Genomic DNA, 10,299 nt, shown 5'->3' on the forward strand with positions numbered 1-10,299 from the left:
CATCACCACCATCTCTAAGCCTCCAGCCTCAGGTTACTCCTCCCAAGATGCCGTTTCACCTGCAGGTACGTGACCCAGAGCTGTGCATTACGTAGGGTGCGTGCTGGGCCTAAGAACTGCCAAGGACGTGGTTGCTTCTCTGTAATGCCCAGGGAATGATCACATGACATTTTAGGAACTGAATTTTTACTCCAGGCTTCTTCTTTTTTTTTTTTTTTTGAAAGATTTTTATTTATTTATTATGTACACAATACAGTGTTCTGACTGCATGCCAGAAGAGGGCACCAGATCTCATTGTAGATGGTTGTGAGCCACTATGTGGTTGCTGGGAATTGAACTCAAGACCTCTGGAAGAGCAGTCAGCATCCTTAACCTCTGAGCCATCTCTCCAGCCCTCCAGGCTTCTTTTAGAAAATAAAATGCATGAGAAATCCTCCTTCCTTGGAGACTAAGCCACTCGCTGCATACTGATCTTAGCTTTATTTCTGTTGTAATACGTCAAGGTTTCTGTTTAGAAAACCCACAGCTTACAACATGACCATGCTGGTAACAGCATGCTGCAGCTCTACATTTTCTTGCTGAATTCAGAGGTTGGCAAACACTTTCCTAGATCTCACTCTTGCGTTTGGGCATATTGATGTGACAGGGAATGCGCTGCCCGTCTGTGTATACGAACAGTCAAGTGAAAACCAATCTTTGTTGAAGAAAGCTGACCTAGCCAGAGGAACTGTGATCCTACCCTTGACCTCTGGCCAGGCTCCCTGACACAATCTGAAGGAAGAGCTGCACTGTCAGTAAGGGTTTTCCATCCTGGCTATGGATTCTTTTCCTGTGGCGCTCATGGCTGGACGTAGGCCCGTGGGAATATCTGAAGGTGACTCGGAGGTATCTGCCCCGTCTGCAGCCACGTAGGAACCACTCATGGACAGAGTTTTTTTCAAGGGAAGCGATCCTCACATCATCCCTACTGGGATCCTTCTGCTCCATTGGAAGACAGGCTATGGATGCGAGTTCCAGAGGGGAAGTAGAAAAGTGTGGGAAAGTTGTGTGTGTTGGATGCAGAAGAGAGAGTTTAGAAGCAAGGCGGGAGAAGGTTTGAATAAAGAATACTGACAGGGCAGGAGAGATGGTTCACTGGTAAGAGCGCTGGTTGCTCTTCCACAGGACCTGAGTTCAAACCCCTACACCTACATGGTGGCTCGCAGCCATTTGAAGTTCCAGTCCCCCTGCCTTTTAGGCTGCTGGGGCAGAGCTAAAAGCTAAGAACCCCAACTGCACGCTGCTCCCCACCTCAGCCGCGATGGCTCCGCCGGCTAGCAACCCTCCTTTTTGGTCCGGAGGAACCGGGTTCGAATCCCAGGACCCCCACCACCGCCTTCTTTTCGGGGCTCCCGTTGCGTGGAAAGTGAGAGGGAAGCGCAGATCGAGTGAAAACACGGCAACTTTATTACAGGAGTAAGTGGAAAATCCCGAAAATCCCGAATCTCTGCCACTCACACACACTCTCGCGTCTCTCCCGGGTCCCCAGGCTGTCCACGTGGCGGCCGGGATGCATCCGCTTTTGCCTGGAAGAGAAGGGGGAACGGTGAATGAGCCAAAAGCCGGGGTTCGGTGCCCTTCTCACACAGGAGCGAGCGTGTTAGAAATCCCCATAGCCCGCCGAAGACGTTAGGGAGACGCGAGGCAGGGCCGAGCTGTAGCAGCGTCTGTCTCTGTCTCTCCCACGCAGACACACACACGCGCGCAGCCGCGGGAGCCGCCAGCCTGTGGAAGAGAGAAAGGGGGAAGATCGGGACCAGCCGGGGCCACCACATGCACGCCCAGGATCCCGGGGTTCCCCAATCCTGGCTCCGGTTCCGTTCTCGTGGCTCCCGCGGCGCGGCCGGGCGGCCGGAATCCACGTGTGCGCCTGGAAGAGAAGAGTGGGGAAGGTGCAATGAATGACCCAGAAGCCGGGGTTCGCTCACCCACCCCGGAGTTGGAAATTCCGCCTGCTTGCCTGCCTGCCCGCCTGCCCGCCTGCCCGCCTGCCCGCCCGCCCGCGTTCGCTCCCTGTCCCGGGTCTGCACGCTGCAGCGTCTCTGTCCCAATCTCACACACACACACACGCAGGCACATGGCAGCCCGCCGCCGCGGATCCAATCCAATACGCCTGCCAGCCAGCCTGTGGGAGATCCGGCCTCCCCAGCCCCCCTCTTCCGTTTCCGGCCTCCGCCGCGCCGCTTTCAGGGCCCCGGTACCGGCGGGAGTCACCGCCGCCCCTCCCCCAGCTCCCGGGAGCCGGCAGCCGCCCCTCCCCCAGCTCCGGACCGCTCGCCCGCTCGCCAGACACGCGGGACGGGGTCCCGGCTTCAGCTCGCACGCCCGCGGGGCTCTGGGCAGACGCGGCAGGTCGCGGGGAGCAAAAACGCTGCGTTTCTGAGCGAAAAATCCGAGTTTTCCCCGAGTTTTCAGTCCTTTTCCCAAGGACTACCAAGATGGCCGGCGTCTGCCCCCCAAGACTACAGACGGGAGGGGCCCCCGGGCCGACTTCCTCTGCGGCCAGGCAGGGGGCTTCCGGTCGGACCGGCCTCCTGTGTGAGATATGGGGGCTCCCTGCCCGGGCCGCGGGGGCTCACGGGAGACGTAGTGCCCAGAACCGGGTTCCCGGGCGCCCGCCTAGGCTACCGACAGAACCCCAGCCCCCCAGCTCTCCGGGACCCCCCCGGGCCTTCAGCACCCTTCCGGGACCGCTGGCAAACCCACACTGTGGGAGCCACAGTGCAGATCAGCACCGGGGAGCCGCTGTCTGAGATGAAATCAGCCCCGTCCCCCTCCCCCACCAGGTTTCGGTCCCGGTGTCCGTTGTAGCGAGCGCAGCCCTGTCTGAGACACACACACACACACACACACACACACAGCCCGGGGTGCGTGGCTCTGCCGGGAGGATGTCCATCCATCCCGTGTGGGAAACGCCCCTGCGTGGCCTGTGCCCGGGTGTCCGCTCACTCACGAGCCCGTGGGGTAGGAGCAGAGCCGGGTGCTGTCTGCCGACCGTGGCGGAGCCCCCACCACGCTTCCCGCGGGCGTTTCTGGCTCGCCCGCCCGTGGGATATTGAAGCTGGGTCGAGAGCCCCTGGGTGTGTTTTTCCCTGTCAGCCTCTTTGTGCTTTTTCACTGTCAAAGACAGGCGATCGATCAGACAGGCGTGATCGCTGCAGCCTGCCTCGACCCTTTGCTTTCTAAGCCTTCACAGTTTGCAGAGATCTGCACGGAATTTCTCAGTCCTGTGCTGAAAATGACTTCAGTTCTCAGAGTCCCGCTCCTCCTTTGGGCTCCAGCCGCGTGGGGCTCGACTCTGGGTTTGTTAGGGCTCTGTGAGAAACGTTCAGAACAGCCACGTCCTTCCCTTTTTAAATCGGTCTCTGTGAGAGCTGCAGAGACGGCTCTGCGTGTGTGTGAAGAGGGCACGAGCTGCCCTTCACCCAGTGAAGAATCTCCCAGTCTGTCCCCAGCCCTCTCCCGGTGGACTCTGAGGCTTCAGCTCCTCTGCAGCCCGCGCAGAGCCAGTCAGCGCTGCCAGGGATCGCTGGAGTCAGCGGCGCACACAGCGCTGCCAGGGCCGCCCGCGACTGCGTGTGCGTTTGTGGGCGAGGAGACGTGAGAGAATCCGTTGTCCATTTACCACTGGCGCTGCCCAAGTCAATATCCAGGGTTTTCTCTCCGTGAAGCCAACCGTCCTGTGTAAAGAACGCGCCTGCAGCTCTGTGTCTGCCCGTCCCGTGTAAAGAACGCGCCTGCGGCTCTGTGTCTGCCCGTCCCCTGTAAAGAACGCGCCTGCAGCTCTGTGTCTGCCCGTCCCGTGTAAAGAACGCGCCTGCAGCTCTGTGTCTGCCCGTCCCGTGTAAAGAACGCGCCTGCGGCTCTGTGTCTGCGCGTCCCGTGTAAAGAACGCGCCTGCGACTCTGTGTCTGCCCGTCCCGTGTAAAGAACGCGCCTGCGGCTCTGTGTCTGCCCGTCCCGTGTAAAGAACGCGCCTGCAGCTCTCTCTCCCCCTCCTCTGCCGGCTCCGAGGCCGAGATGAACCCCGCTCTCTCAGAAGAAGAAGACTGGAATCCATCCACACCGGTCACTGTGGGATGGCGTGGGCTGGGGCGGGCAGACAGGGAGGCCGGGTAGATGTCACCCTGGGCTCCACGGTCCCTCACGTCCCTCCCCCCGTTCCCGTCCTAGAAACGGGGTCCCCGGCGGGCGCTCCCGCCACGAGGCTCGCTGGCGGGTGCACAGTTTAGGGAGCAGAGCTTGGACTCCTCAGTGTTTAGTTTCCCATCAGCGAACTCTGCAGTCCCGACGGACACGGGGACGTCAGCTCAGAGGTGGGGGACGCAGGCCGTGGGCTGTGACTCCGCGTGTCAGCTTAGAAAACTCCGCGGCTCCCGTTGTACACGGGACAGAGCCGTCAGGGAAGCGCTGGCTCTGTTTCAAAGGCGGAACCGCTGAGCGTTCCGTTATTTCTACCGTCTTCAGAAGGGAATCATTGGCTGTCCTTTTTTTAGATTTCATTGTCTTCCATGACTCGTCGGATTTCATCTCTGTATCTATGTTCCAGTGTGTTTCAGTGTTTGAATTTCGTTCCGTTTTTAAGCGTTGCTTAGCAGGGATTCTCAACCCGCTGGGCCACGACTCCTTTTGGGGGATCAAAGGAACCTGTCCCAGGCCTGGTCTGAGACCACCAGACAGTACAGATATTTATAGTATCCTTCGTAACAGTAGCAAAAACATAGTGATGCAGGAGCATTAAAAATAACTTTCTAGGTGGAGCGATCACTACCTCCTGAGTCCTTGTATTAAGCAGACCCAGCCCTGGGAAGGCTGAGAACAACCGATTTAGATGAATGTCTCCTCAGCTCGGGTTGGCATCCTACTAGGTCCCTGAGAATCGCTGTGGACCCCTCATCCTGCCTCTGCTACCCAGTGCTGGAAAGACAGTCCTGCCTGCAGCAGCTGCTACCGGGCTGGACCTTGACTGGTCCGTGTGAAGGAAGGAGAAATAAAGAGATCAGGGAATGAGTATCTTCCAATGTCAGCTGATTTGATTGGGAATTTACAGATGATGTGGCAGGGACCCATGTGAGAATTGATTTCATGGCCTAACTGTCTCTGCTGCTGCCCAGTGCTGGCTGGGGAGAAAGTCCTTCCATCTCTTCAGGGCTGGGCCTTGGCTGGTCAGTCAGGGAGAAGGAAAAATGAACCAGTCCTGAGGAAGGCAGGCACAGGAAGTCTTGATAGACGCTAGAAACAAGTCTGGGGTGTCTAGGGCCTCAGGGCCTCTTGTTCTGCACGTTCATTTCTGCCCAGTGTGGTCATTCATCCCTGCAGATTGGACCTGGGCAGGGAGATGGCCTCTCAGGAAGTCATCTGAGCTCCCCACCACATCTCTGGGCAGCGACCATCCACCTCCAGGGGCTTCTGGGTCACGGGCACTGACATCTCCCACGGGTGTCTGGTGAGGACGCAGTGCAGTTGTGACTCAGTGAAAGTGAAATCACAGCGAGTCATTGGTAGACGTGATAGTCATCGTTTCTGTAGGGGGACAGTGGCTGCAAAATCAGGGTCAGGCAGGGTGTGTTATAGGAGCTAGGAATCATGGTTCTCTGTGGGGTTCTGAGAGGATGCTTTGGAAAGCAGTATTTTAAATCCGAATAATAGCCAGGCGGTGGGGGTGGTGGAGGTGCACGCCTTTAATCCCAGCCCTGGGGGAGGGCAGAGGCAGGTGGGGCTTCCATGAGGTCAAGGTCAGCCTGTTCTACGGAAGCCAGTTCTAGAACAGGCGCTGAAACAGTGTCTACTGAATGAAAAATAAAGAGCAGCTATACAGATATCTCATGAACCTCTGCATGGATTTGTTTTGAGTCGATTCTTTCGCTTTTGTGAAATATTCCATCTGTATCCCTTTAATACTCTTTGTTTTAAAGTCTCCCTGCTCTGATATTAATACAGAGACACTCATTTGTACGTGCTTGCTGACTATTAGCTGGGTGGTTTTGATTTTTGAAACAGGGCACCGTGTATCCCGGGCTTGCCCTGAACCTACTGTGTAGCTGAGGATGACCGGAGACCTTTGGATTCTCCTGCTGTCCCCACCGCAATGGTGTAGGCAGGCCGTGCTGGAGACCAAACCCACGGCCTTTTCCACTCCAGGCCAGTGTTGTTCTCCCAGCTGTGTTCCAGCCCAGGCCCCTCACTCCTTGCTGGGTGTCTGTCTCTCAGCCCCCCTTTCTCTCAGCTCACTCGGTCTTTCTCCTCTATCACCTCCCCCTCTCTCTGGATTTGTCAGAGACGTCAGCCATCATCAGACTCATCCCTCTGAATATCATGAACCACGCCGATTTCCCACTTCTCTACTGTTTTCACGGCCTCTCCATGTCTGAACTGAAAGCTTTATTAATAGGCTGACGCGATGGGTCCTGTGGCTGGTGGAGTCCCTAACGACAGGCACCGTTCTCACCCTCTGGGAGGCTCCTTTCTGAGGACCCCGATAAATACACGGGACGGCATTCCTGCCCCTTCCCTTAGTGTCCCGTGTCCTCGCCCCCGCCCGGCCCCGGGGTTGGGCAGCAGCAGCAGCAGCAGCAGCAGCCCCGCGGTCGGGTTCTAACCGTCACCCGCAGCGACCCGACAGGACACGGGCGGGGACTGCGCTTCCTGTGGGGCTGGGGGAGTCTGCTCCGGGACCGAGGACGGGGTCGGGGTTCGAGAAGGTGCCCTGAGCTGCTGCGTGCGGGGAAGGACGTCTGTCTATCTGTTCCCTCCTATTCGGGTGGGACTCGGCACCCAGCACCCAGCACTCAGCGTCCTGCATGGAAGCCTCAGCACCCAGCACCCAGGATCCTCCACGAAAGACTCAGCACCTAGCACTCAGAGCTCAGCATCTTCTTGGGGGACCCAGCAAAGACTCAGCATTCAGCACCCAGCACTCAGCACCCAGCAAAGACTCAGCACCCAGCACTCAGCAAGGACTCAGCACCCAGCACTCAGAAAGGACTCAGCACCCAGCACCCAGATTCCTCCACGGAAGACTCTGCACCTAGCACTCAGAGCTCAGTATCTTCTGAGGGGACTCAGCACCCAGCACAAGCACTCAGCATCGTGCAGAGAAGACTCAGCACCCAGCATCCTCCACGGAAGACCCCTAGCACTCAGAGTTCAGCATCTTATTGGGGGACTCAGCACCCAGCACGCTGCACCCAGCATCCTCCACGGAAGACTCAGCACCTAGCACTCAGAGCTCAGCATCTTCTGGGGGGGGGGGACTCAGCACCCAGCACTCAGCAAGGACTCAGCACTCAGCACCCAGCACTCAGCATCCTGCATGGAGGACTCAGCACACAGCACCCAGCACCCTGAGATCTATCTGTCCCCTCCTATTCGGGTGGGGAAGTCCTACAGACGCCTGTGGGGTCCGTGGGCTCCGTCACCCCCGTTCACTCTCTCATCTCTCTGTCTGTGGGGTGTCTGTCGGACCGCCCTGTCCGGCGGCGAGAGCGGCGTGTGCTGGGGTGTCCTACTCTCCGTGTGCGTGGGGTCTGACGGCCGCCTGGAGTCCTAGAAGTGTTCCCACAGGCGCCGGAGGGGGAGGAAGGGAGGGGAGGAAGGATCCGCGGCTCCCCGCGTTCCTGGGGACGGGGCCGCGGGCCGAGGAGAGATCAGCTCCGTCCCCTGGCGGTGCCCCAGCGCTCTATGTCCGTCTGTCTGTCTGCTGTGGACAGGGCACGGGGACGGCGTTCACCTCTGCGCCCGCCCGTGGGACGGTGGCCGTTCTGCCGCCCCTCCCCGCTCCCCCTGGCTTCTGCGAACGCGGCCGCTCAGCTCCCCACCCGGGCGGGCGGGCGGGCGGGTCGGGAGCCTCTGCCCTCGTGGTGCCCGCCGCCCCCACACAGAGCCGCTGCACAGTCCGTGCGCTCTTCCTGTCCTCAGCCCACGGGAGGAGCGGGAGCCGGCGTGAGTGAGCGAGGGGCCTCGGTGATGCCCGCCCGCCTGCCCGCCCACGCGGCCCTCCGTTCTCTGGATGCTGAGTGCTGGGTGCTGAGTCTTCCATGCAGGATACTGAGTGCTGAGAGGCACCCGGGTTCTTTGGACACACATGCACACACAGGCTGCCAAGCCTCTGTGGCCAGGTGCTTGCAGAGCAGGGCAGGGCAGGGCCCCAGGGCTTTTATTTAATTTAATTTAATTTTATTTTATGAAATAGCGATCTCTCTGAGGGCAGGGCAGGGCAGGGCAGGGGACCTCGTGTCTGTGCTTGTGAGACGTTCACCATAAAAGCCCCTTGGATTTTTTTGAAAAATCCGGGCCTGCCAGCGTGCCCAGGCGTCTGCAGACTGAGTCTGCTGTCCCCTGGGCCTTTCTCTGGATGCTGAGTCCTCCTGGCAGGATGCTGAGTTCTGGTGCTGGCTGCTGGCAGGACTTTAGGCCCCTCCTTTTTCAAAGTTTTTTGAAGATCCCCGCCAACTTGTTTCCATTTAGAAATATTGAGGGCTCCACTGGTGATGAGCCAGGGATTTTATGTTTTTATAGTTTTAAGAAAATCATTTAAAGCCTTAGTATTTACAGCTGTTCCCTGCTCTTCAATAACCTCTTTAACTGAAATTTTAGCTCTGATTTACCCGGGACATTTTCCTTTTTTAAATTATCTTTTATCTTTTAATTATCTCTTAATTATTTTTAGTATCTCTTGTTTTTTAATTATATCTTAATCCCCAATGTATCCTGGCCGGCTACAGGATGACCCGGTCCATTTTTCTCACCTTTTCGATCTTGGTGGGACCTCAATTACCACACCAGCACGGTCTGGAACCACAAGGATCTGCGGAGGGTGTCCAGGTTGAATGAAATCCACAGAGCACGAGGTTGAGGTGAAACAGCAGCTCGTTTATTGTTCTGCTGGGGCTAGCTTTTATACCACGGCACCAAATGGAGAGGGGGCTGCAAAGGGACTGTCACCTGACCCAAGGAGGAACTCTCACCTGACCCCAGTAGGGGTCAAGGACTGATCACGTGCACTCCACCTTCACCTGTCCCCAGTAGGGACTGTCACCTGACCCCAGCAGGGATCAAGGAATAATCACGTGCACTCAACCTTCCTCATCCAACTCCAGGAGCAGAGGAAAGTTATGATTCTTTGCAGATAAGCACCTCAAATGGGGGCAGGCAAATATAACTCGGGGTAGCAATTCCCACAGGTCCGGGGCCAGGGTGCGGTCTGAGCCCAGGCCGGGCCGCTCGGCCTCCGTTCCTGCATTGATCAGCCCTGGGCGTCCGCTCCGGGCCGGAGCCCTGAGCAGAGGGGAGGAGGAGCAGAGTCCCGGGCACCCGCACTGCCCAGGGCGCCGCCCGTCCGCCCTTCCCCCTCCGCCTGCGCTCTGCCGTTGGGAGACCTGGCCGGGGCCCCCACGGGCTCCGCGGTCCACTCCTCTCTGCACCCCTGAGCTCCTCCTGTGACTCATAAAGTGATCCTCGTCTACAGCTACACATCAGGCCGTATTTAATGAATCCGAAATAAAAATCTGGGACTCTGACCGGTGGGGGCGGGGAGACGGTTCAGTTGCCTGCATGGAGTCTGCCAAGCTGGTTTCTGTATTTTTTCTCTGACTCGCTGTATTGGGATGTCTATTTCTTTTCTGCTTGCTGAGATAACACTGGTGATTTTAATGAAAGCGAGTCGTGGAGGACAGTTGGGAAGGCTCTGAATGATCTGAAACCAAAAGGGAGCTGTAGATCCCTTCTGAGCTGTGATCTCTGTGTCTACAGAGAGATCAAGCAATAAAAGCTGTGTCCATCGAGGGATCCTGGGACTCCTAGAATTTTCTGCGCCTCTAATGAGTGTCTTTGAGTCTACTCATAAAGCTAAACATAATGGGATACAGTAAATTTTACAATAAATGCTTTTTAAAAATCTAAAAATACCACAACAGTATGATCATTTCCTAGAATTTTCTAGGCATCTAATGAGTGTCTTTGAGTCTATCCATAAAGCTAGATGTGGTAAATTTGCTTTCTAAATATAATTTACTTTCAGTGCTGTTGATACTAGCTAATGGGATCTAGTAAACTTCACAATAAATGCTTTTTAAAAATCTAAAAATAACAGTATATAATTTGATCGTTCCCAAGTTAAGCGTTGGATTTTTAATCAGTTTACTCTACCAAAAAAAAATGTGTTCATAAAAGTAAAGCTTCACGAAGCCAGGCATTGTCTTACAAGCACTGCTTATGGATAAGGGGCCACCTATCTAATTTCTGCCCACTGATTTCTCTGAG

This window comes from Myodes glareolus, chromosome 22, assembly GCF_982192425.1.
Source record: "Myodes glareolus chromosome 22, mMyoGla1.1, whole genome shotgun sequence".
NCBI lineage: Eukaryota > Metazoa > Chordata > Mammalia > Rodentia > Cricetidae > Myodes > Myodes glareolus.